We start from the raw sequence: 26,378 nt of genomic DNA, 5'->3' as shown, positions 1-26,378 counted from the left end.
TCTCTACCACGGTCCTGCTCGGCTATGTTTATCGGCGGCATGTCAAAGTTTGACATATATCCGTGTGTGCGAAGGTGCTCACTCATGTCCGTCTGATTTCTACGGTGACGTCTGGCACATCTCGCACAGGGGCATGGTGGGATAATTCTCATTGGATGACGGAATATCTCCTTCAAATACACATCGGTTTTCGTGATCCACTCTGAAGTTACTCGATTCCGACGGATAAAACCACTGTACATCCACTGATTATCTGCCATCCTCTGCTTTTTTGCAAGCCACACAACATAATTAAGGATTCGCTTAAATTAATCACATCAAATTTTCAGTTTCTACCGCGTTGAATCCACCTACATCTCTAATAGGTAAAGATGGGTCCTAATCCCACCCGAGGATGTGTATATTGAGTACGTTCTCCATTCTACCCCGTTCCGAGACAAAATTTCGGCAGCACCTCCCCGCTGTTCTCCAGATACACGTCTCGGCAAATAGCCGAGAGAATGTGCTCCGGAGAACAATGGGGAGGCGCCGCCGAAATCCTGTCTCAGAATGTTGTAGAACATGGAGAACATACCCAATCTACACATCCTCGGGCTGTCCATGGAAAACGCTGGACAATCCGAAAGAGCTGCGGTGATAAATATGCAATTGAATGCATATTTATCGATGCAACCCTTTCGAATGGGAGACGCCTAGGTTATGCCACTTGACTTGAGAATGAAATCTAGTGATATGAAAAATTGGAGGAGATGGACTTGTAGCTCACCCTCGGCTGTAGAGGAAGTAGTCGAACAGCAGAGGGATGCTCAGGGGGACCAACGCGCCGGACAACGGTCACTCCAATGAAATGCTAAACCACAAAGCCTGCAAATTCCATCGCGACAAAAAATTAGAACATCACAACTCATAGAGCATATTTAAAACATTTAAACATGCATTCATTTATTTTTGCATCATGTAGGCAAAAAAACTAACAACATTAACAATATATTCATCATCGTCATCACATATTCATCATCATCATTATCACCTATTCGTCTAACCTAATTTTTTTACTACCTATATTCATCATTGTCATCACATATTCATCATCGTCATCACATATTCATCATCGCCATCACATATTCATCATCGTCACCAATTTTTTTTTAAGGTATGCAACATATAGCATCTCATCTAACCAATTTTTTTTACTACCTATCTCACTATCTATCTAACTATCTACCTATCTAACTATCTATCTAACTATGTATCTAACTATCTAAATACCTATCTAAATACCTATCTAACTATCTATATCTAACTAGCTACAAAATTACTAAAAACACTAAAAACTTCAAACAAATCACCTTCGAGAGGGCCGGCCGGAGTTGGGCCGGGGTAGGGGCGGGGCGGCCGGCGCAGGGTCGGGGCGGGGCGGCCGGTGCGAGGTCGGGGCAGGGAGCCGCGGGGTTGGGGCGGGGCGGCCGGAGTGGGGGCGGGGAGGCACGGGGTCGGGGCGAGGCGGCCGGAGTTGGGGCGGGGAGGCGCGGGGGTCGGGGCGGGACGGCGCGGGGTCGGTGCCGCCGACCGGCGCGGGGTCGGGGAGGGGCAGCGCGGAGTCGGGGCGAGGCGGCGCGGCCGGCGGCGGGCTCGGGGCGGGGCGGCGCGGGGTCGGGGCAGGGCGGCGCGGGGTCGGGGCGGGGAGGCACGGGCGGCGGCGGGCTCGGGGCGGGCGGCGGAGGTGGTGGGCAGCGGTGAGGGTGGGCCGCGGCGTGGGTGTGGGTCGGGAAGGATGGCGAATGGGTGGTGCGGGGGCGAACCGCAAGGGGATAAGGCCGGCCCTATGCCTACGGCCTGGCCGTCGGCACAGGCCCGACACCTTGCCACGTCATCGATCCATGGACATGTGCGTCTCTATGCCGACGGCAAGGCCGTCGGCATAGATGGGAGGCCTATGCCGACGGCTATGCCGTAGGCATAGATGTCAACTGCTTTTTAAAAAAAAAAAATAGTCCCACCTCGCCGAGGGAAAAGCAATTTGACCTGTTTAAATAGTTCACTAATGCATACGTTATAAGCTCCGGTATTCATTACACTTACATGAAGAAAATGGACAGTTGCTGTGAACTTTTCAGTGCTCGGTATTAGACGTTCTGCGGTAACGATGCCATCGCCGTCCGTGAGGGGGGGGCACGCCCCGGAGACGCGTCCCGCCTCTTCGGACATGCCACCACACCACCCCGCATGTATGAGGGCCCGGTGCGACGCTCCGGTGGCATTGCTACCCCCCCCCCCAGTGCCCCCGCCCCGCCTAACCCTGTAGCGTTTGACCACGGGATCTACCCCTTTGACTTTGCAAGGATGGGTTTTGACCAGTGGACCTCCCCACCCGGTTGTGTTAGGTCAGCCCATAGGAACACTTTGGAGCAACATCCGAGCTAGACCCACAGCAAGATCCCCTCCGTGTAGACCCCACGCGTCCGTTTCCCCCCTCCAGGTGCCGGCGGCAGCGCCGTCCGTGAGGGGGGCACACCCCGGACACGTGTGCCGGGCGTTTGCAACCGCCACAACACTTCCAGACTTGTGAGAGGCCGCCGGCGCAAGATTTGGCGGCATGCTAGCCCCCGGAGGCCGCCGGCCACAGCCTACATGCGCGAAGGGCAATCCGCGTAGAGGGAATTTTTCGGATACTTCTCCATCACCAAAAATTATGAAAAAATACCATCATTCCTATAGCACATGTGCCCACGTCGTGCAAAAAAATCATGATTTTATCGCGCTCCGAGTATTTAGTAATATTGACGCCGCATCGTTACCGCAGAACGTCTACTACCGTGTCATCGCCGTCCGTGAGGGGGGGCCACGCCCCGGAGACGCGTCCCGCCTCTTCGGACATGCCACCACACCACCCCGCATGTATGAGGGCCCGGTGCGACGCTCCGGTGGCATTGCTACCCCCAGTGCCCCCGTCCCGCCTAACCCTGTAGCGTTTGACCACGGGATCTACCCCTTTGACTTTGCACGGACGGGCTTTGACCAGTGGATCTCCCCACCCGGTTGTGTTAGGTCAGCCCATAGGAACACTTTGGAGCAACATCCGGGCCAGACCCACAGCAAGATCCCCTCCGTGTAGACCCCACGCATCCGTTTCTCCCCTCCAGGTGTCGGCGGCAGCGCCGTCCGTGAGGGGGGCACACCCCGGACACGTGTGTCGGGCGTTTGCAACCGCCACAACACTTCCAGACTTGTGAGAGGCCGCCGGCGCAAGATTTCGCGGCATGCTAGCCCCCGGAGGCCGTCGGCCACAACCTACACGCGCGAAGGGCAATCCGCGTAGAGGGAATTTTTCGGATACTTCTCCATCACCAAAAATTATGAAAAAATACCATCGTTCCTATAGCACATGTGCCCACGTCGTGCAAAAAAAATCATGATATTATCGCGCTCCGAGTATTTAGTAATATTGACGCCGCATCGTTACCGCAGAACGTCTACTACCGTGTCATTGCCGTCCGTGAGGGGGGCCACGCCCCGAAGACGCGTCCCGCCTCTTCGGACATGCCACCACACCACCCCGCATGTATGAGGGCCCGGTGCGATGCTCCGGTGGCATTGCTACCCCCCAGTGCCCCCGTCCCGCCTAACCCTGTAGCGTTTGACCACAGGATCTACCCCTTTGACTTTGCACGGACGGGCTTTGACCAGTGGACCTCCCCACCCGGTTGTGTTAGGTCAGCCCATAGGAACACTTTGGAGCAACATCCGGGCCAGACCCACAGCAAGATCCCCTCCGTGTAGACCCCACGCGTCCGTTTCCCCCCTCCAGGTGCCGGCGGCAGCGCCGTCCGTGAGGGGGGCACACCCCGGACACGCGTGTCGGGCGTTTGCAACCGCCACAACACTTCCAGACTTGTGAGAGGCCGCCGGCGCAAGATTTGGCGGCATGCTAGCCCCCGGAGGCCGCCGGCCACAGCCGTAGACGCGCGAAGGGCAATCCGCGTAGAGGGAATTTTTCGGATACTTCTTCATCACTAAAAATTATGAAAAAATACCATCGTTCCAATAGCACATGTGCCCACGTCGTGCAAAAAAAATCATGATTTTATCGCGCTTCGAGTATTTAGTAATATTGACGCCGCATCGTTACCGCAGAACATCTACTACTGTGTCTTCGCCGTCCGTGAGGGGGGGGCATGCCCCGGAGACGCGTCCTGCCTCTTCAGACATGCCACCACACCACCCCGCATGTATGAGGGCCCGGTGCGACGCTCCGGTGGCATTGCTACCCCCCCCCCAGTGCCCCCGTCCCGCCTAACCCTGTAGCGTTTGACCACGGGATCTACCCCTTTGACTTTGCACGGACGGGCTTTGACCAGTGGACCTCCCCACCCGGTTGTGTTAGGTCAGCCCATAGGAACACTTTGGAGCAACATCCGGGCCAGACCCACAGCAAGATCCCCTCCGTGTAGACCCCACGCGTTCGTTTCCCCCCTCCAGGTGCCGGCGGCAGCGCCGTCCGTGAGGGGGGCACACCCCGGACACGCGTGCCGGGTGTTTGCAACCGCCACAACACTTCCAGACTTGTGAGAGGCCGCCGGCGCAAGATTTGGCGGCATGCTAGCCCCCGGAGGCCGCCGGCCACAGCCGTAGACGCGCGAAGGGCAATCCGCGTAGAGGGAATTTTTCGGATACTTCTCCATCACCAAAAATTATGAAAAAATACCATCGTTCCTATAGCACATGTGCCCACGACGTGCAAAAAAATCATGATTTTATCGCGCTCCGAGTATTTAGTAATATTGACGCCGCATCGTTACCGCAGAACGTCTACTACCGTGTCATCGCCGTCCGTGAGGGGGGCCACGCCCCGGAGACGCGTCCCGCCTCTTCGGACATGCCACCACACCACCCCGCATGTATGAGGGCCCGGTGCGACGCTCCGGTGGCATTGCTACCCCCCAGTGCCCCCGTCCCGCCTAACCCTGTAGCGTTTGACCACGGGATCTACCCCTTTGACTTTGCACGGACGGGCTTTGACCAGTGGACCTCCCCACCCAGTTGTGTTAGGTCAACCCATAGGAACACTTTGGAGCAACATCCGGGCCAGACCCACAGCAAGGTCCCCTCCGTGTAGACCCCACGCGTCTGTTTCCCCCCTCCAGGTGCCGGCGGCAGCGCCGTCCGTGAGGGGGGCACACCCCGGACACGCGTGCCGGGCGTTTGCAACCGCCACAACACTTCCAGACTTGTGAGAGGCCGCCGGCGCAAGATTTGGCGGCATGCTAGCCCCCGGAGGCCGCCGGCCACAGCCGTAGACGCGCGAAGGGCAATCTGCGTAGAGGGAATTTTTCGAATACTTCTCCATCACCAAAAATTATGAAAAAATACCATCGTTCCTATAGCACATGTGCCCACGTCGTGCAAAAAAAATCATGATTTTACGCCGCATCGTTACCGCAGAACGTCTACTACCGTGTCATCGCCGTCCGTGAGGGGGGGCCACGCCCCGGAGAGGCGTCCCGCCTCTTCGGACATGCCACCACACCATCCCGCATGTATGAGGGCCCGGTGCGACGCTCTGGTGGCATTGCTACACCCCCAGTGCCCCCGTCCCGCCTAACCCTGTAGTGTTTGACCACGAGATCTACCCCTTTGACTTTGCACGGACGGGCTTTGACCAGTGGACCTCCCCACCCGGTTATGTTAGGTCAGCCCATAGGAACACTTTGGAGCAACATCCGGGCCAGACCCACAGCAAGATCCCCTCCGTGTAGACCCCACGCGTCCGTTTCCCCCCCTCCAGGTGCCGGTGGCAGCACCATCCGTGAGGGGGGCACACCCCGGACACGCGTGCCGGGCGTTTGCAACCGCCACAACACTTCCAGACTTGTGAGAGGCCGCCGGCGCAAGATTTGGCGGCATGCTAGCCCCCGGAGGCCGCCGGCCACAGCCGTAGACACGCGAAGGGCAATCCGCGTAGAGGGAATTTTTCGGATACTTCTCCATCACCAAAAATTATGAAAAAATACCATCGTTCCTATAGCACATGTGCCTACGTCGTGCAAAAAAATCATGATTTTATCGCGCTCCGAGTATTTAGTAATATTGACGCCGCATCGTTACCGCAGAACGTCTACTACCGTGTCATCGCCGTCCGTGAGGGGGGGCCACGCCCCGGAGACGCGTCCCGCCTCTTCGGACATGCCACCACACCACCCCGCATGTATGAGGGCCCAGTGCGACGCTCCGGTGGCATTGCTACCCCAAGTGCCCCCGTCCCGCCTAACCCTGTAGCGTTTGACCACGGGATCTACCCCTTTGACTTTGCACGGACGGGCTTTGACCAGTGGACCTCCCCACCCGGTTGTGTTAGGTCATCCCATAGGAACACTTTGGAGCAACATCCGGGCCAGACCCACAGCAAGATCCCCTCCGTGTAGACCCCACGCGTCCGTTTCCTCCCTCCAGGTGCCGGCGGCAGCGCCATCCGTGAGGGGGGCACACCCCGGACACGCATTAACATGGATGCTTATGATGCAAGAGCAACAGCAAAAGTGAAAATTTGGCACAAATAGGTAGTTGTCTAACTAAAATAGGTAGGAGGAGAGATAGCTCTTATGTCACAAAAAAGAAGTTGTATCAAACCTTTTATGTCGGATCTAGAACAAACCAATCGGTATCGCCATCATACAGCCCAACCGTGGCTCGTGATGCATATATATGCATATCAAATGCACGGTTGGACGTATGATGGCGAATCCGAATGATTTGTATTCAGTCGATGAACTGGTAGATGTATGCAGTCGATGAACTGGTAGATGTATGTAGTCGATGAACTGAAAGACTTATGCAGGGAAGGCGAGAGGTGGGCTATATATAGGGTTGTCTGGCTCACAAAGTGATTGTGGTAGTTTCGATCCAATGACTCACATGAGCTACGAAGAAACACACCCTTGATCCAACGACTCGCAAGAGCTAGACAGAAACACACGATCCATGTGATTCTTCCTGATTGGTGGGATGCACATTAGTACCCACTCCGGACTCCGAAACCCTGATACTCGGAAAGAGTTTGTCCAGTTTGTACACGAAGTGCGTCCAGTTTTTGCCGTGGCCCTCTCTACTCTTTCGCGCATGCTATGCGGGTGATATGATGATACCATGCCAAGTTTCAACATTTTCAGGATTCATTTTCTAGTGATTTTCAATTTCACGGTCATTTAGCTCTCTAAACAATTAGGTAAATGACCGAAAAACAACAAATGATGTCAGAACATGTTGGAAATTGATGACGTCGCTTTAAATGTTGCATACTGAACACAAAAGAAGTCCAGAGTTCAAATAAGTTATTAAAAATAAAAAAGAGGTGCAATGCTGGTTAATTTGCTTCAAGCCATTCGAATAGTGTAGACTGCACTGCACATAGCTCAGTGCAATCTATGCTATTCCGCAAGGCTTGAAGCTAATCAACATGTATGTGAGCATTGCAACTCTTCGTCATTGTCTGTGCACTCACGGCTTATAAACCGCTCATACTGCCTCTCTCTTGGCGAGGTGGGACTAAAAACAGCTTGCCATAACCTCATTAGTACCGGTTCGTGGTACGAACCGGCACTAAATGGTGATGGTGGGGCCATAGCCTGACCGCAGGCTAACACAGCCTCTTTAGTACCGGTTCGTGGCATGAATGGGTACTAAAGGTTCGCCACGAACCGGTACTATTGATCGCCGCCACGAACCGGCACTAATGTACACATTAGTGCCGGCTCAATTCAAACCGGCACTAATGTGCTTCACGTTTGACCCTTTTTCTACTAGTGCATAGCTATACCCCGAAGACCACCCCGAATCCCAGTTGACCAGTAGATCTAGCCCTTTGACTTTCATCGGACGAGCTTTGACCGGTGGACTCTTCCACCTGGTTGCGATAGGTCAGCCCATAGCAACATCCCCGAACACGGTCTGGACCCAACCCAACACTAGATTCCCTCCGGTTCCACCGCACCCGCACCATCCCCCCTCCCCCCTCTAACTGACGGCTGCTCTGCCTTCCGTGGAGGGGGGCCACACCACGGAGCCCCAAGACGGGTGTCTACGCATGCCAGAACACTTTCACATATGCATCGCGACCCATGCGATGTTTCGATGGCATAGCTACACCCCGAAGGCCATCCCGAATCCCAGTTGACCAGTAGATCTAGCCCTTTGACTTTCGCCGGACGGGCTTTGACCGGTGGACTCTTCCACCTGGTTGCGATAGGTCAGCCCATAGCAACATCCCCGAACACGGTTTGGACCCAACCCAACACTAGATTCCCTCCGGTTCCACCGCACCCGCACCATCCCCCCTCCAAGTGACGGCGGCTCTGCCTTCCGTGGAGGGGGCCACACCATGGAGCCCCAAGACGGGCGTCTACGCATGCCAGAACACTTTCACACATGCATCAGGACCCGTGCGATGTTTCGGTGGCATAGCTACACCCCGAAGGCCACCCCGAATCCTAGTCGACGAGTAGATCTAGCCCTTTGACTTTCGCCGGGGGGGCTTTGACCGGTGGACTCTTCCACCTGGTTGCGATAGGTCAGCCCATAGCAACATCCCCGAACACGGTTTGGACCCAACCCAACACTAGATTCCCTCCGGTTCCACCGCACCCGCACCTTCCCCCCTCCAAGTGACGGCGGCTCTGCCTTCCGTGGAGGGGGCCACACCATGGAGCCCCAAGACGGGCGTCTACGCATGCCAGAACACTTTCACACATGCATCGGGACCCATGCGATGTTTCGGTAGCATAGCTACACCCCGAACGCCACCCCGAATCCCCCCTCTAACCAGATTCCCTCCATGTCGACCGTTTCCCCCCTCCGTGACACGGCGGCAGTGACGTCCGTGAGGGGGGCAATCGATATACCATTGGGGCATGTTTTTTGTTTAGATAAGGCACATTTATGTTGTGAAAAAATACAAAATAATAAATATATAAACTAAAAATAAAAAAATAAATGTATGCTAGCTGCGCACACGGAGCTACGATCCCACGGATCGATGACATGGCATTGCACGCGGATTGATGACGTGGCAGATAGCATGGGTTAGGACTATGCCGACGGCTATGCCGTCGGCATATCTCTGCCACACCACAGGCCCTCACTCCCTCGGATCGATGACGTGTCGACGGCGCGGATCGGTGATGTCAGGCCGTCGGCATAGTTATGCCAACGGCCGCCGTTATCCCCGTCGGCGTAGTTTTGACGCCGTCAAATGGTCGCCGCTAATCGGGTAGGTGGGCCCTATCTGTGCCGACGGTCCCCGTAAGCGTACCGCGAGCTGTCCCGACGGCCGTAATATGCCGACGGCCCCCGTCGGCATAGATACACATATGCCGACGGCTATTCTACGCCTACGGCCTGCCCTTGGCCGTCGACATATGTCCATTTATGCCGACGGGCGCCGTCGGCATAGATGAGGCCGTCGGCAACTAGATAATTTCTGGTAGTGTGGAGGCGACATTGGACTGTTTGTCTTCAAAACTTGCTATGTGATCCGATCAAGACTTCCTTTTTTATGAAACAGAAGAATATGTGCACGCTTGAGAGATCTATATGCACGTTTCCATCTCTTTTGCAAGTCGCGACCATGTGAGCATGGTCTATGTTACTGTAAAAGAAAGAGAAGAAAAACCTTTGTACATGAAGGAAAATTAACCATGAATAGATTAGCCTTAAGTCACACGATGGGGAAAAGTAGATTTACCATTAGGAAAATATAGTTCACACGCACGCACCGTATACAAAGAGATAAGGATTGCTAAAACGTAGCATTAGCAAGAAAATTAAATTGCATAGAATAGAATCACCACAATTTGAGCTGAAACCTGACATGGGTAGTAGACGATTTATTTTGCTTGAAAAGAATACATCAAAGCTTCCATTGGTCACTGAAAATTCTCCCGGCTACCAGCAAGTATGCAAGCTCATGCATGTTCTTGGTTTTGCATCTTCTCTAAAATTAAGGACATTACTGGCATAGTTGGTTCATCAGCACCCGCTGCTAAGTGAAAAACAATTGATCAACTGAGGTGGGAGCACACACTATATATTAAATAGCATATCGAACAATACCAAATGTGGCAAAACTCAAATGAGAAAAAAATTCGGGACAAAACTTATCGATGAGCACAATGCACAGGTCCACAAAGGAGAAGTGATGTTTACCTGTTTTGAGGTGCAATACAAAATAACTACCATGCCTCTCACCCACTTCAAAAGAGGATGATAATTTACAATAACCATCCAGTCTTCTGATCATAAGGTTGTGGATTGTCTTTACCGTGGTAAACTGGTGCTGGAACAGAATCAAGAAAATATCGGGTGCCCTTAGCCCAGTAAGCATGACTCAAAGAGTCAAAACCCCATAAGCCCACGCCCTTCATTGCAACATGGCGCCCCATTCATGTTGCCACTTACTTCCCTTGCCGCCCATGACCTCCACAGTACTCCTTATGGCTAAGCCTAGCCGCTGGCTCGACCTTGTCCGAGTGTCCGTGTCATGCGCCGGCTGAGCCCACCGAAGAATTCGCCCAGCGAGCTCTTCCTCAAACCTCCTTGAGTAGTTAAATCTACAAAGAGAAGGGGCAGGAGAAAGAATGGCATCAATTCTTAACAATCATCATCACGTTACAAATAACAACTCAGGAATAAGATATAGTATCATCCAAATAGAAATATGCAGCACTAAGATTGAATAATAGTGAACCTGACCAGAGGTTGGATGAGCCATAGCTTGGTTGGGGCTAGAGTACCTCAGTTAACCAACATCATAAGCATATTATGGCATCCAATGTCGAGCAGAATGGTTGAATCCATCATGATCGATATCCTTGCTGTTGGGTCCATGCCATCCCGCCTAGAGGGCCCCATCATACTGACTAAAACTAAAATGTTCCATTGTCACATAAAAACAATACCACGGAGTGCAGCAACATTATCATTTACCAATTACATATGAGTAAACTTGGAAATATTTCCAGCGGAAGTGATACAATATTAATGCCCAATTGATTTGTTATGTCTACATATGCAATGATTCAATATGAAGATGTCAGACATCTTCGACAAAAAGTATCTGAAATTCAGAATCACCTGCAAGAGCACGCCATTGGTAGCCCACTTCCTGGCCATCCCCTCCCGCACTGCCAACGGCACAGAGAAGTATCCATCCACCAATCCTCGGCAAAGCCCCCTCACCCAGTACAACCGTGTCCTCCCTCTACCTCTTGAATACCACCTCATGTTGTTGATGCCGCCCTCCATCGGCACCGGAGAGCATCAGCACCTGATGGTGCCATTGCTGGCTCCTCCTTCCCCCCTCCATCGGCACCAGAGAGCAGCTCCTGCCTCTTCTCCTTGAATGGGAGACTCTGCATCCAGCGTCCAGGACTTAGCCTGGATCAGCTTCATGGGCGCGGCGGCAAAGAGGCGGAGGAGTTCCTAGGCGGGCGAGGCGCGGACGGCGGCGAAGAGGAGGGCCACCAGGAGTGGGCGCGCGTCGACCACCTTGCAGTCGCCGGGGATCTGGAGGCCGGCGGCGGAGATCATCACCTCTGTTTTCTATCAGGCAGCGGAGGTGTTGGGGAAGAGGAAGCTGAGATCGCCGGAGGACGGTCCGATCCCCATGGAGAGCCGGAGACCCGGACCAGCGCCGCAGCCTGAGTTCGACATCCTTGTCCTCCCGATGGGTTGGGGACGACGGGGGCGTTGCGTCCGTCCGGGTCTTGTGAAACAGCGATTACGATTCCTTTTTTATTTATTACTGTGTATGATACGAAAGACTGGAGTGCGGGTTAATTGCACAAAACAGTAGGATCTTTTTTATAAAAATGCCATGACGGTGAACCTGGAGACTCAATGCGTGATTTATTATTACTAGCAAAAATGCCCGTGCGTTGCAACGGGAGAAGAAAAATATCGCATGTCCGGCTTCTGTGATGTCTAAAGACCCCTCTTCTCTCTCACACACATACATGCACATGGATGTGCCTTCTATTTTGACATGACACCCGAACCCAAGTCGGCCGTTCACCACCTGATCATCCATGTATCCTGACATGGTCGAGACGAGCTCATCCACGATACTGCCCGAACCACACCCATGCAAGGGAATGTTCATATAAAACATAGAAAAAACTAATCTCATCGAGCTACAAGTGAGGACCGCCCATGGCAATCTTAAAATAAACATTTGGAATTTCAAAATTTGTTAAGGTTGCAAAATTTTGTTTGAATTTTTGATATTTATTCATGATTTTAAAAATGTATTCAAATATTTGAAGGAAAATCATCCACACTTGTTTCCAAGAATTTTTGAAAATATTTAAGAAAAATAAACAGACCTGTCGCTAAACTACTTTAACTGGGGCGCTGCAATTTGAGTAGTCGGCAGCTAGCTCATGTGGTTGGCGTCGCTGCTACCTAGCTTGAGTTCGCGAGATCGAACCCATCGCGTGCGGTTTTGTTTTTCGTGCCATTTTTACGTGCTCGTTTCCTGGTTATGGGCCGGCCCGATTACGCGAGCCTGAAAGCTCGACTGTTAGCTTGACTGAATGTTGCAAGGTCCTGCATGTACCTAACTGAATGTGCAATGGCACTGTACATGAAGCAGAGTAACAGACAATGTTGCTGATGCACTACATTTGTAGCTCATATTCTAGTTTCTCCTGGAACATGTATGAATCATGGTGGCACTTTGCTTTAAGGTCTTGTGCTAGCTATGTGGCTGTGAGAGCTGGGTGTAGTTCGCCTTGTTTGTTTTGGTTGTTGCACCTACTCTAGCTTCTAATACATTCATATGCATCTCTTCTAATTTCAATAGTATTATACATATAATCCTATATTTCAATTGTACCCAAATTTTTGTGTGACTGCAGAAACCACAAGATAAATAAAATGCTGACGAAAAGATGACAGATGGAAATCTGTACCTCACCAGTTCAACATATACCTCTCCAAATGGTCAGGCCCAAGTCACAACGAATATATCAGGCTCTAGCAGCCTTCTCCATGCTCCTCCTCTCTATGAATTACCTGTATGAGCGGGTAGTTAGGAACTTACGATTATCATAAAGATTTATTGTCTCAGTGGAAAAACTATGATAAACTTTTTCTAGCTTCTTCAGCAAGGCAGGAGATCTGTCGTAGGATCTCATGGGATAGCTTGGTTTCTTGTGACACGTGAACGCACCTGTTCATATATGTCTCACAGCCTATAAAGTTACTTAGCAATGTAATACGTTTTTTCAAGTAAAATAACACAGCAGAAGAAATAGAAAACTTTTAATCTCTGAAACCTAGCTACCCTTATCTACCCAGTTGATCTTAACTTCCAAACTATATCAACGATATCTTGGATTTGAGAAAATAAAAGCATATTTGAAGTTATTATTGTTGACACTACTACTCAAATATCCAAACAATCGTTTAATCAGATTCAGCAGACCTTCATACAAATATGAGTGTAGAATGAAAACATTAAACCAACGAATCTAGGTTCCATTGTCACCAACATACACAAATACAAATGGAGTTAGTGAAGGCAGATGTTAACTTTGGCTTGAAAGGGAAGTGATATCATCATAGACAGGATCAATTTTGGTGGAATGACCTTCATCTTCAGGGAAAGAATGGATAAATATAAAGAGAGAGCATGCATGAGATTTATAGCAGAACAAAACAAAGCATGACATATCCCCGCCCAGCCTCCTTCATTTCTTCAGCACTTTGTTATCACATCCCAGATCGATTTGGCTCGGTTCTAGAGGACCTTGTCTTAATTGAAGATTAATTTAAAGCCAACCTGCACCAAGTTTCCTCCATTGGTGACATAGTGGGCTAAAACTGGGGGAGGCCAAAGAAGTGCTGCCTTCATAGGCTTCGCTGATCAATCCGCCCTTCTCAATTAATCTTGCTATGAATACTTATTAGTACAAGGGAATTTTTACCCACCCGAACTCTATTGTTGAACTCGGCATGGCTAAGGTCCCACAGTCCAGCGTGCGCTTTCACGCCAATAGGGGGCGGCTCTCCAGCACCATCATCCCCGCCATTCACTATCCTCAGCTTTGTCAAGAAGATTGCCTGCAATGCACGATTCGAACCATGTCCAAGAAGTTTGGACAATGAACAGGTTGTATGTGATACTGAACAAGAATAATTGTATGGCAGAAAACATTGCTGAATCTTTGAACCTGTCCTTGAAAGGCAAAGTGAAAGAAATGTATGAGGTGACCCACCCAAAGATTACTAATTATCACTAATTACAAATGGGCGAACAGAGCAGGTTTCAAACGGTACTGGATCATTCTTGCAGGCAGGGGAATAAGGATGTTGGGTTGATGCTATTCAAGAAGGAAAAGGCGGAGGTCATCACGAACCTTTAGGAGATGGGCGTTCTCGTGGGACAAGCTCGCAACCACGCCGCGCTGCTCCTGCGCCCACTGAGGCAGAGGGGGAGGATGAACACGTCAACGAGCAGAAAGAAATCAAAATCGAAGCGGGCCGAATTGGCGGAAGGAGGCGGGCGGGCGCAGATCTCATGGCCCGGTGGCTCACCTTGTCCTGCGCGCTGGCTTTGGCCTCGTCCTCCGTCGCTACTGCCTCGTCGTGCTCGTCGTCCTCGGGGGTGTCCGGGCTGGCGACGCCCTCGCTCCTATCGTCATCTGGCGCGGGCTTCTCGGCCGGCGGCGCCACTCGGGCCTTCCTCGACCAGCGCCGGCCCCAAGATGGGATCTCCGGCTGCTGCTGCTGCTGCTGGCGGTGGCGGCTGTTGCTGGGGTAACTTGGGGCAGGGGTAGGCACTCCGGCAGCGCGCGGCGAGGGAGGGGCAGCGGCGTGCGGTGACGGGAGGCGGGCTGGCGGCGCGCCGGCGGGGTGGGGACAGAGGTGGCGGCGCGCTGGAGTGGAGATGGGATTGACAGGAAGGGTCGTGCGGGCGGCTGCGTTTTTTTGTTTCTTTTATCTCGCCTGTACCGATTCGGGTCGACTTATTATTAGAACTGCGGGTTGAATAACAAAAATCGCAGGGGCATTTTTGTAAAATTTCCACGACGGTGAACCCGGAGACCCAATCCGTGCTTTATTATTAGGGAGAGATTATTATTATTATTATTATTATTATTATTATTATTATTATTATTATACTAGCAAAAAAAGAGCCCGTGCGTTGCAACGGGACAAAAATTCATAATCTCCAATGGTCATGATCACAATTTGCTGCATCACGGAGATATAATATCACTTTCAAATTCGTGAAATCATGAACATTTTTTTAACACGTGAACATATTTGAAACCATGATTTTTTCAAAATTCATGAACTCTTTTTAGATTTTTGACCATTTTCGAAAATCAAGAATACTTTTCGAATACATTAATATTTTGTACTATTGGCAAACTTTTTAAAAAAATCAACATTTTAAAACTATTTTCTTGAATCGGCGAACATCTCTAGAATGGATGAACATTGTTTTGGAAATTGGTGCAACAATTTTTAAATTCACGAACATTTTAATGAACATTTTCTGAAATGCATAATCTTTTTTGAATCAGCGACCATTTTATGAATTAATAAACTATTTTGTAAGTCATGAGCAATTTTTGAATTCCTAGGATATTTTTCCATTCATGAATATTTTTGAACTGGCGAAATTTTGTTCTGATTCATTTTTTTTATACACGACCTTTTGAAAAAATCATGAACATGTTTTTGATTTCTCAAACATTTGTTTTCAAATTTTTGAACAGTTCTTGAATAAGAAAACATTTTTTGTAAAAACTTGAACATTTTTTGAATCCACAAACATTTTATTATTTATGAAAAAAATATTTCAAAATTCTCATTCCTTTTTATTTCGGAACATTTTTGAAGTCCGAAATTATTTAGGTAGAAAAAATAAAAAAGAAAATTAAAAAATAGGCAACCCAGACATGGGCGGCCCAAGCGGGCGTGCTACGTCTTCTCGCAGCGTGCATAGCACTTTATTGGTGTTTGTACTGCATGAGCCGGCCTAGTTGGGTGATTGCCTTGTGTGAAACTTTTTTATCACTTTTAGGAAAAGGACCCGTGCCTTGTAACAGGTGCATAAATATATTAGCTGGTTCCCTATTCAGTGACATCATATAGAACCTACCACACGTAGAGAGATGTCAGGGATTAGCCTGCCCACATAACAATCCGCTCCTTTTCTTTTGATGCCGCTCCTTTCACGCCTTCATATTTCACCCAACTCCTTTTCTTTTCTCAAAGCAGCTTCTTTTGTGGTCAACTCGCGGTCCTATAAAAACTGGTCGGACTTGGTATAGATAAGCGATGTGATACTATTTAATTCGGAGAAGAACCTAAATATTTGACAGAATCGTACAAGCAAGCTCAGTTGGTTTCCCCTGTTGGCGCTAGACTGGAGGTCGACGGTTCGATCCCGTGCGTGCACATATTTTTCGGTGGGCTCTGTTTTTTAACTACATGCAGCCCATGTTGGCAATAGACAAAAAAAGAAAAGGCCCACTCAGGCACAGGGAGAGGCGTCAAGCGAACATGAGGGCGAGGGAAGGTGCACGTACGGCTCATGGGCTGTTTCGTTGGTTTTCTCGATGCCGAACGATCTGAAGGAAATTGACGCTTTAGTACCATCTTATGTATATGTGTTAAATTCAAATTGAAAGCGTAAATTTACGGGAAGCGTATTGTGACGGTGAATCCATGGAGTCAATCCGTGCTTTATTATTAGGGATAGATAGGGAGAGATTAGCCGGACAAAACACGTGTCAGCTTGTCAGTGGGTCAGATAGGCGCCTATGATACGTCGACACATGGCACGGCCCAACAGTGGCCCATTTAGCTTACAAAGCCGGCTCGTTTGACTTGGTCAAAAGTTAACGGGCTGACCCATGAAAAGCCTGTTAACGGTCTCTTCGCAAATAGCCCATTTTACGGCCCGTTAACTCACGACCCGCTAGGCCCTAAAGGAAATCGGCCCAACAATGTCATGTGGGCCGTCGAATATAATACCAGCCCATTTCACTTTCGGCCCATGTATGGCCCACGACGTCTTTCGGCCCATATGAGGCCTTCGTATCTTTCGGCCCATTACAGGCTCACGGTGAGTCTAGCCCATAATGAACAGTAATTTCCTTTATACCCGTTAACGGCCCGTGATTTACATGGGCCGTTTCCAGCCCGTGTTAGCTTTCGGTCTATTGACGGCCCATACGTTCTTGGGCTTCTTTTCGGCCCTCGATTACTTCCGGCCCATTACTGGCCTGTTCCCCTAATGGGCCAAATTCGGCCCATGGCAAGAGTCGGCCAGTTACTGGCCTGTTCCACTAATGGGCCAAATTCGGCCCATTGCAAGAGTCGGCCCGTTACTGGCCTGTTACCCTAATGGGCCAAAATCGGCCCATGGCAAGAGTCGGCCCGTTTCTGGCCTGTTAACCCGTTGCCCCGTTTCTAGCCCGTCCTATATTCTGGCCCATTAACGACCCGTTATGCCTGTGACAGAATTAAGTCTTTGCTGTCCTATGGCCTGTTAACGGCCTGTTACCGTGCTGGGCCGATACCAATTATGCCCGACTATGGCCCATGTAGACACATTTATCCGACGGCCCGAGGCCCACCGATTACAGGCCCATTTATCGACGGCCCGTAGGAGACCCATGGATCCTAGGGCCCGTATATGGCCCATGGTAGTTGCGGCCACTAGCAAACCAGGAAAAAAGAAGACTAGGAAATAAATAAGGCCGAAACTAACGCTAGGCTATTAAGGCGATTGCACAGATTACATCCACTCGGCATCAAAGATCGCCAGCAGTGCAAATATAGGGAACACCCTACACTATACAAAAATGGCTTGTTGTTTTCTTCAGGCGGTGGCTGCACGTTAAGAATACATTTTGTATCGCACCAAAACAAATTACAACTATATAACAAAAGGAAGGTTGGCATAAACTTAACAGTCTAGCAGATAAATGCACCACCAGAAGTTCAGAAGCTCAGTTCATTTGACCTGACTGTTACGTTTTCATGCTGTATTGTCCAATGGAGCACCATAACCCTCGCCTTCATTTCCCCTAGGCTCCTGAACAACATAGCAAATGTCTGATAGTCTGGTTTCAAAATCATGCATATCTTGACGACATTGAGCAATGTTTCTCCTTGTTTCACAAAGGGTCTCTGTTAGGGAATGGACTTGTGTCTGGAGCGCATATACAACATTGCTTTGAGCTTGCATATCTTGATCATGAGGCAGTTTGGACGATATTGCCTTAACAACCAACCCAGTATTACACAGGAACGTGATTTTGGCACTGTTAGTGGACAGGTACTGACCCACTGCAGCAAGAGCTGACATTGCGGTTATAGTTGCCTCGCCACCTTCAGAAGGCTAAAGGTGGCGGTTCCATCATTTTTTCCATAGCTCGCTGAAAAGTTGAGGTTTTACATTAGTAATACCAGAACAGAAGATATTAAGGAGGCAGCAAAACCAAGCAAAATAGCTTTGGTCTATATACAGAACTTATTCTGGTGAACCCATGTAAAATATTAGTTGTATTTTATTGCAAAGTACATAATAAAACCAGGTTCCAAACATATGACCATGTACCATCGCTAATGTATTGTCTATTTCTTCACATTGTATTGAGGGCTAAGGATGAAGAGATGAAGTTTATAATACGGTAAGCATAGTATGACGTCATTCATATCACAAAACAACTGAGAACAGACAAACAGGAAATTGTAACGTTGTGTGGGCAAGTCCAGCACGGAACTAGATTACGGGTCAAGATCAAAGGAACATCACTCCTCTCTTTTAAACCTTGTAAGGTGCAATGATACGCTAAGACAATTGTGTATAAAATTGAAAAGAATAATAGACATTGGCTGCAAACCATGCAGTTCAAGGCACAAGTCAGAGTAAGTAGTAGTTAAAAGGCATGAGGATTAAGGACTTACAACAGCGGCTTTGACTGGTGTAGTCATGCCCTTCTTCTTGCTGGTGTGATAGTCCTTGAAGATTTCCACAACATTTGGTTCAGGTACTTTTTGGTCCTTGCGGGCTTTCCTCTGCATTTGGAACAAGTCAATATAGATCTGATAATATGATACAGCGAAAAGAGTGAAACAGCAGCTAATTACAAGAGCCTCGCAGTGTGCAATATAGCTACGAGATCCTGTCGTCTGTTGGAATTTCACTTTCGTACGGTTGGCCTTGTTCTTTGAACAGTTCACCTACAAGAAGATAGATTTGTATGGCACATGCGTAAATAGGACTTCAACATGTGATCTGTTGACATATATATATATATATAATGTACATGATACTTCGGATCGGACCGGTGTTTAACGAGGCTTCTCCAGTCTTCATCAGATATATTTTCCATTGGAGATGTTTGGGCAAGTTCACTGTTAGCCTTGCCTTCAAAGTGAGTTTTCCTCAAGTTATACCGATACTGTTGCAGAGCAGACTTGAAAACATGGGTGCAAGCTTGTCTGGTTGCATCATCTTGGCTATCCAACTTGAACCTCATCTGTTGAAAATTATGGGAGTCTCATTATCAGCAACCTAGAAAGTATTGGATAGAACAAGACGATATTACTAGTTTCCATACATAACCATACTTACAGATAAATGGTCGAGGAAGGTGTTGAACTGGGTTTCGTCTTTGTCATTCCTGTACTGAATCCATGTTGGGAGGATACGTACATGACACCTAACAACAACCGCTGCCTCTGATACTAACTTGGCTGACTCTGTAGCATCACATGGCCTTTTTAAACCTGCCTCAAAACGGATCTCCATTCTTCCTCCTCTAGATTTAGTTAACCTATCGAGCATTATCCCTGATGTTTGTTTCCTCTTGCGCCTAGGTGCTAGTCCAACATCAAACATAGGAAGTGTTAGTGTACATCAAACTGTGAGACTACATATAAAGAAGCATGCAACTGTAACTTGACTCCAGCAACTACCTTCTTGCTGTTGAAGCTCACAAGGTTCATCTGATATTGCCAACTCGTCTTGTGTCAAGAGTGCTTGGGAAGTAGTGTCATGTGGCAAGGGAGCTTGGGAACGTGCTGCTAGCTTAGTTGACGCACGAGTACGTCGTGCAGCTGGTAGTACTATGGTAGGTGTTGCAAGAACTAGGGCTGTCTCTGCTTGTTTGGTGGCAGCTATTTGTTTCTGTTTGTCTTTTTTTGCAACTCGTGTAGCATGGGATGCCGTGTTTGTAGAATTTTCTGCTGGACTTTGACCTTCTATTGCACCATCAGTACCAGCAGAATCTGCAGGATTCATCCGCTTCTCATTCCCTGCCATTCTGTGTTTCTTCCTCTTTCTCTGTGCCATGTTAAGTCAAGCCGACAAGAAAAACGAATAATAATTTAGTTCTTCAGAACAAATTGATGTGTGATGCAGACGAACTGAACTTTGATGTTAGACAACCACATGATAGGAGGATATAATATGTATGAAAAACAGGACGGAAGAGATAACCAGAACTATGATGTGTAAACTAAGAAGAAGACATTTCACCAAATTAGAAGCAATGCAATGGAAGGTAGACACCATATGAAAGATGCTACAAATATCGCTCTGCCAAGTTAAGAGTGTCTCATCATAAATGGCGTTTAAACAAATGTGAAGCAGTACAAGAAATAAATCATATGCAAGATGCAAACAACATCACACTACCTTGTTAGAGGTCTCTCGTCATTAGTGCCATTGCATATTCACAGCATTGCATATTCATAGCTTATGATGTGTAAACTAAGGAGAAGGCATTTCAACAAATTAGAAGCAATGAAAGCTAGACACCATATGAAAGATGCAACGAATATCACTCTACCAAGTTAAAACTGTCTCGTCATAAGTGCCATTTCAACAAATTAGTAGTACAAGCTAGAAAAGAATGTGAGATGTAACCTATATCACACTCTGAAGTCAAATGTGTCTTATGATAAGTGATGGTTGCAGGTTACACAACAGTAGTAATATGATGTAAGAACATGGTGTTATAGACAGATATTGTATATTCTAGAAATAGGAACACGTGTCTTACTCAAGTATAATGTGTAAAGTAAGCAGATGGAATTCAACAAAATTAGAAGCAATACAAGCTAGACATCACACATAACATGCAACCACATATAACAGTGCCAAGTTAGAGGGAGCACCGGTGATGCTGCACTAGGGGAGACGTGCTCATCATAAACACAGCTTTGTTGAGTGTCTATGCATGTGTTGTCATGGAAATCATCTTGGGGGTGTGGAGGAGTAGAAACTGTAGAGGCCCTCCGTTCGGAAGGAGCACCATTATCCGCTGCCTTGCTAACTTCCTTCCGCTTTATTGATTTTGAATTGTCAAGTAAAACCGACAAGAAAAAGCAATAAAATAGTCTCTTCAGAACTCATTCATGCATGATACTGACAATCACTACTTTGATGTAAGGCAAACACATGATACCAGGATGGAATATGTACGAAAAACAGGACGACATGGCATGTTCACAACTGTTTGTGTAAACTAAGCAGAAACCATTCTAGCAAATAAGAAGCAATGCAAGCTAGACACCACGTGAAAGATGCAACCAATATGACTCTGCCAAGTTAAAAGCGTCCCATCATAAATGGAATTTCAACAAATTAGAAGCAGCGCATGCTATAAATCATATGAAAGATGCAACTAATATCGCACTGCATATACTAAAGGTGTCTCGTCATGTTGATTGATGCGGGATACAAAGAAACAATAGTTTTATGTAAGGACATGCTTAATAGACAGTAGTACTATGTACTAAATAAAGGAAGGCATGTCACATTAACATGTATAATGTATAAGCTAAGCAGACTAGCACATGCAGTTTAACCAGATTGGAAGAATTACAATCTAGACACCATATGCAACATGCAACCACATATCACGCTGCCAAGTTAGAGCAAGCACCTGCGATGCTAGTGTAGGGGAAATGTTGTAATCAACTACAGAGCTACGTTCACTATCTTCATGTAGCATTTCTGTTTCTTGAGAATCATGTCGGGAGGCTGACGCTGCATTCTTTAAATGAGGAGTAGTCCCCTTGCCTGCCTGCCTCGTCATAATTGATTGATGAGGGATACACAAGAACATTAGTTTGATGTAAGAACATGGTTAATACACAGATGTACTAGTATGTACCAAAAACAGAAAGGCATGTCATATTCAAAGGTATAATGTGTAAGCTAAGCAGATGCAATTTAACCAAATTGGAAGCAATACAAGCTAGACATCCGGCTGGAGTGGTGAGCATGATCATCTAGGACCTGAGAGCCTGGTGGGAGGCGGGCTGCTTCGCCACCATCGCAGCTTTTTAGTTGGCTTCCAGGTGATGCCTATCTTTGCTGGGCTTGTCACTGGCTTGGCCAGTGCCCTGACTAGCTATTTGTCTTCTGGTGCTCACGTGATGGTGGTTCATGTAAAAAAAATATTTCCTTATCTTACCGACTTCGGCCTTTCGAATACAAGCTAGACACCATATGGAACATGCAACCACATATGACACCGCGGAGTTAAAGCAAGCACCTGGGATGGTGGTTCATTGCGAGCGAGGTCATCAACTCCGGAGCTACGTTTACCGTCTCCATCTGCTGACTTACCAAGCTGGAGCGACTTCTCTCTATTATTTTCTGCTTCTGTCAAGGCAGGGTCTGTAATACCCTTGCATAAAAACACAACAGTGAGAGTAAAGGTTAAGTGTGTGCAGAACTAGTGCACTGTAAAAGTAGCAGATAGCAGGTGGCTGAAAAATAAATGACAAGAGACATATGATAGCTCTACAACATTGCATGGCAAACAAAATTAGATTTTACTCCGTATGATTTTATAATATATGAGCACAGGAAATGCAGGTACTCCTCCAGCACACCACCACATCTGGTCATATCTAAGATAACAGTACAGTGAAAATAAATAGGTCAGTCGATTTTTTTAATAAACCGTCCGATCTATAAGGAACGGGCAGATGGCCTTCGTCTACCTCCCGCCAGTCACTCTTGACGATCTTTCTCGAACCGCCAGCGACCACCGGCCCAGACCCTGCCTCCGCCGCCCCGCCCTCCCATCGACCTCACACCACCGCCGTGCTTGGCAGCGCCCCCAGGCCATCCCTTTAATCCCGGCCGACCTCCAGATCGGGCGCCAGTAGCTCTAGGCCGCACACGCCCCTAAGATAAACACCAAGGCGCTGCTTCCCCGGCATAATAGGCGTACTAGTGCCTGTTACGCCGGGGAATGCTTCCGTTAATTGGGAATCAAATGGCCAGAAATTGAAATTCAGGGGGGCGACGGACCTCTAGCTAAGGTGAAATAGTATATGAGGAGAAACCTTGTGCATCGCAAGTTACTAGGAACATCTAGTATCAAGAAGAAGCGGTCGACTAGTGTCTTCTGTGGGATGAATACCGTGCAAGCAGAGATGTAAGATTTGCACGAATAAGGGAAGAGGAGTACCTTCTTCGGTTGTCGGTGTGGTCACCCCCACATGTCGCGCCGATCTTCTTGTTTTTACCGGGGAAACCGATGTTCTGGAGGGTGCATGCTTGGACGAACCCATGGCCAAATTGTTGACCGTGTTGCCGTGGCCGTATGTCGACGGAGGGAAAGCAGATCCGAGGCGGTGAAGGACGGCGTAGCAGGAACAGCTCCGGTGCGGTGGAGGGTGGCAAAGTTGGAGCGGCAGTGGTGAGGCGCAGGACGACGTGGTTGAACTGGCTCGGGTACGAACGGCTCGGCCTCGGCTTCAACTACTAGGCATGGAGGGTGTTGCGGTTGAGGTTGCGGTGGACGACGACGTCAGGGTATCGGCTTCGGCGTGATGGAGGAGGGCGGTAGTTGATGGGTGGGATGGGGTGGCGGACGGAGGACGACGGGGTTTCGCAGCTGGTGGAGAGGTAGTTTTGGCGCCCATGGAGTACGAATGGGGAATCGGACGGGTGGGGGGAACCATGTTTCAGTCTGGGACACGCTTGTTTTTGGCTTTTTTGAACAGAAGATGGGACGCGCTTGTTTGAAATTTCGGGAAAGTACAAACTTTGCCCCCCTCTTAAATTTGGGACCTACTGCGGGACGGGGGTAGGATGGTAATCCCAAGTGTCCCAAATAGTGGGCGGGAGCGATTTCGGTCGCGCGCATGTGTGCTTAGGCGCCATTGTGTATGAATGTTTCTCGGATGCGGTTGCGTGGCGTCTAGATGAAGCTACAAACCTACCCCGGTTTAGACCTTTGGATGTCGGGCCGGTAGGTTTCACGGGTCGGAGTTATTAGAAAAGTAATTTCCTTGTACTACCAAACATTGGTCTCACGCGGTTTCGGGCGAGTAGAGGCTCTTTTGGCGCTTCATTCGAAATTTTGAAATACAAGCATTCACATTTAGAGTACTCTTAAACTATGAGGATTGACCTAATATACACCGTTATATTGTGACCTTGTATGTTTTGAAAAACCTCATTAAATTATCCGCTTCTTTTTGAAATTTGAATCACTTGAAAATCCTATAACTACAATTATTTTTGGAATGGAGGAGCTAAATTTGAAATCTATTTTGTACACGACTACATATGCTATTTATGTACAAAATCAGAGCAAAGATTGGTGCCCCCATAATTTAGGTAATGGTTTACAAATGCCCTGATATCAAATTCAAATAATTGAATGGACTTCATGTTGAATTCGATTTTTTTAAACCACCTTAAGTTGAATTCAAATGAATGCTAGTTCATAGGTAGTAGCTATTTATAATGTCCATTGTGTAACTTCCGTATGTATAATGTGCTTTACACACACAGCATGAACTATACTCACGTTTATATTCGATTGCTAAAGCGATGCATTGTCTGGAGTTCAAGATACTAACTATGTGGATCAATTGTGTCGAATAATAACATAGACATGCTCAAATTCGATAGAATCTAGATGTCTGATGGATCAATGACCGCTCCTTACGCGAATTGCAAATATCATGATCCCATCCTAATATTTGGATACAATTTATATCTTTAATCAATGTGTAGAGCAGTCTTTTACGTGTAGTTTCACTCTCCATCGGTGGTCTCTCACACATGCTCACACACTCTCTCCCGAGGTGTCTTTCTCGCACACATGCTCTAGATATAACCCTCCCTCTCTCTCGTAACCATTTACAACTGTTTTCACTAACCTTTATCACAAGCACTCTTCCTCTCGCAAACATACACACGCACAATCCTCATGGACCCTTTCTATATACATGGACCTGCCTACGTGTCTCATGTACGCACATTATCTTTACGCCTGTCTCTCACGCATTGTCTCACACCTCTCTTCCTAATCGACGAGTATGATTCTAGCAGAGCATTCTGCAGGATGCCCCTTAAAGTTAGGTTGGATCAATAGTAATATCAGAGATAAAGGGGTTACCTTAGTCCGAGAACCTAGGATTACAAATCCTAGCCGGCTTTGTCAGTGGACACAGAGTCCTTCACAATTCTGCTACCTTTGTCTTGTACGACTAGTCATCCATGGGTCTTCCTAAATGCGTCACGGGCCGACCAATGTGGCGCAGGACGGAACAGAACGAAGGGCCTCACCTCGACCCACCGGACCTCACGCGGTGACACACCCTCTGCCCCCACGTCTCATTATCTTCTCACACCCACACATACCAACACAAACACCACACACACAGAAAATTTCTCCTGGTGCCTCTATTCCGTCCCCCTTGCATATACACACTCAACGGAATTGAATCTCTTGTCGTGACGTCATATTCGTCTCTCTCTCTCTCTAGACCACTCTCATTTCTCGTGCTATCTCTCCCACGCCCCCCCCCAGTCGGCCCCTCTATCCATGCCTCTCTCGAATACGTAATACACACACATACCTCTCTAGGCCCCGCCAAATGCATCAACTACACATTCACACATGTTACATCACGTACCCCATTGATCTAAAAAGCCCTCTCTTCACGTTTATTTCGCATACAACATTCCTTTTGAATAAAGTGTGGCCAAAAAAATATTTTAGAGTTTCTACATATATACAACATTACAAAGTTATATGGAGGAGTACGAACACTAATTTGCATTGCATGGTGCCCACAATGATATTTATTCCGCACTGTGAATTTGTATATTTTTATACAATATACAAAGTTAGTCATAATAAAGAGAAACGAAGAGCATCTCTCTCTCCATCGCATACCCCCCATGTACGCCCTTTCACGTATGCATACAAAACTATCTCCAGGTCCTCTAAAAGTAAGCCCCCCAGAAAATTCAGGCATGTTTCATCTTTCTCTCGCGATATATGCAATGACGATCATTGTATTTGAAGCGAAAG

At 48.2% G+C, this 26,378-nt stretch overlaps 1 long non-coding RNA gene across 9 annotated transcripts; it reads right to left on the bottom strand.

The window, feature by feature from the left end:
- Positions 1-9,781: 9,781 nt before the first annotated feature.
- Positions 9,782-14,977, bottom strand: LOC123186851 (uncharacterized). 9 transcript variants are annotated; one of them, XR_006493727.1, is made up of 6 exons: positions 14,590-14,977; positions 14,412-14,474; positions 13,984-14,115; positions 11,125-13,065; positions 10,744-10,916; positions 9,782-10,601 (listed from the first exon to the last, which is right to left on the bottom strand). It is a non-coding gene; the product is annotated as an uncharacterized lncRNA (long non-coding RNA). The 9 variants fall into 9 exon arrangements; XR_006493723.1 differs by having other exon boundaries at positions 10,785-10,916; XR_006493720.1 differs by having other exon boundaries at positions 9,782-10,030; positions 10,198-13,065.
- Positions 14,978-26,378: the final 11,401 nt, after the last annotated feature.

The sequence above is a fragment of the Triticum aestivum genome, chromosome 1A, assembly GCF_018294505.1.
Source record: "Triticum aestivum cultivar Chinese Spring chromosome 1A, IWGSC CS RefSeq v2.1, whole genome shotgun sequence".
In the NCBI taxonomy this organism is placed as follows: Eukaryota; Viridiplantae; Streptophyta; class Magnoliopsida; order Poales; family Poaceae; genus Triticum; species Triticum aestivum.
Note: the sequence above shows the minus strand (reverse complement) of the source record. Positions and strands in the feature narration are given on the sequence as shown.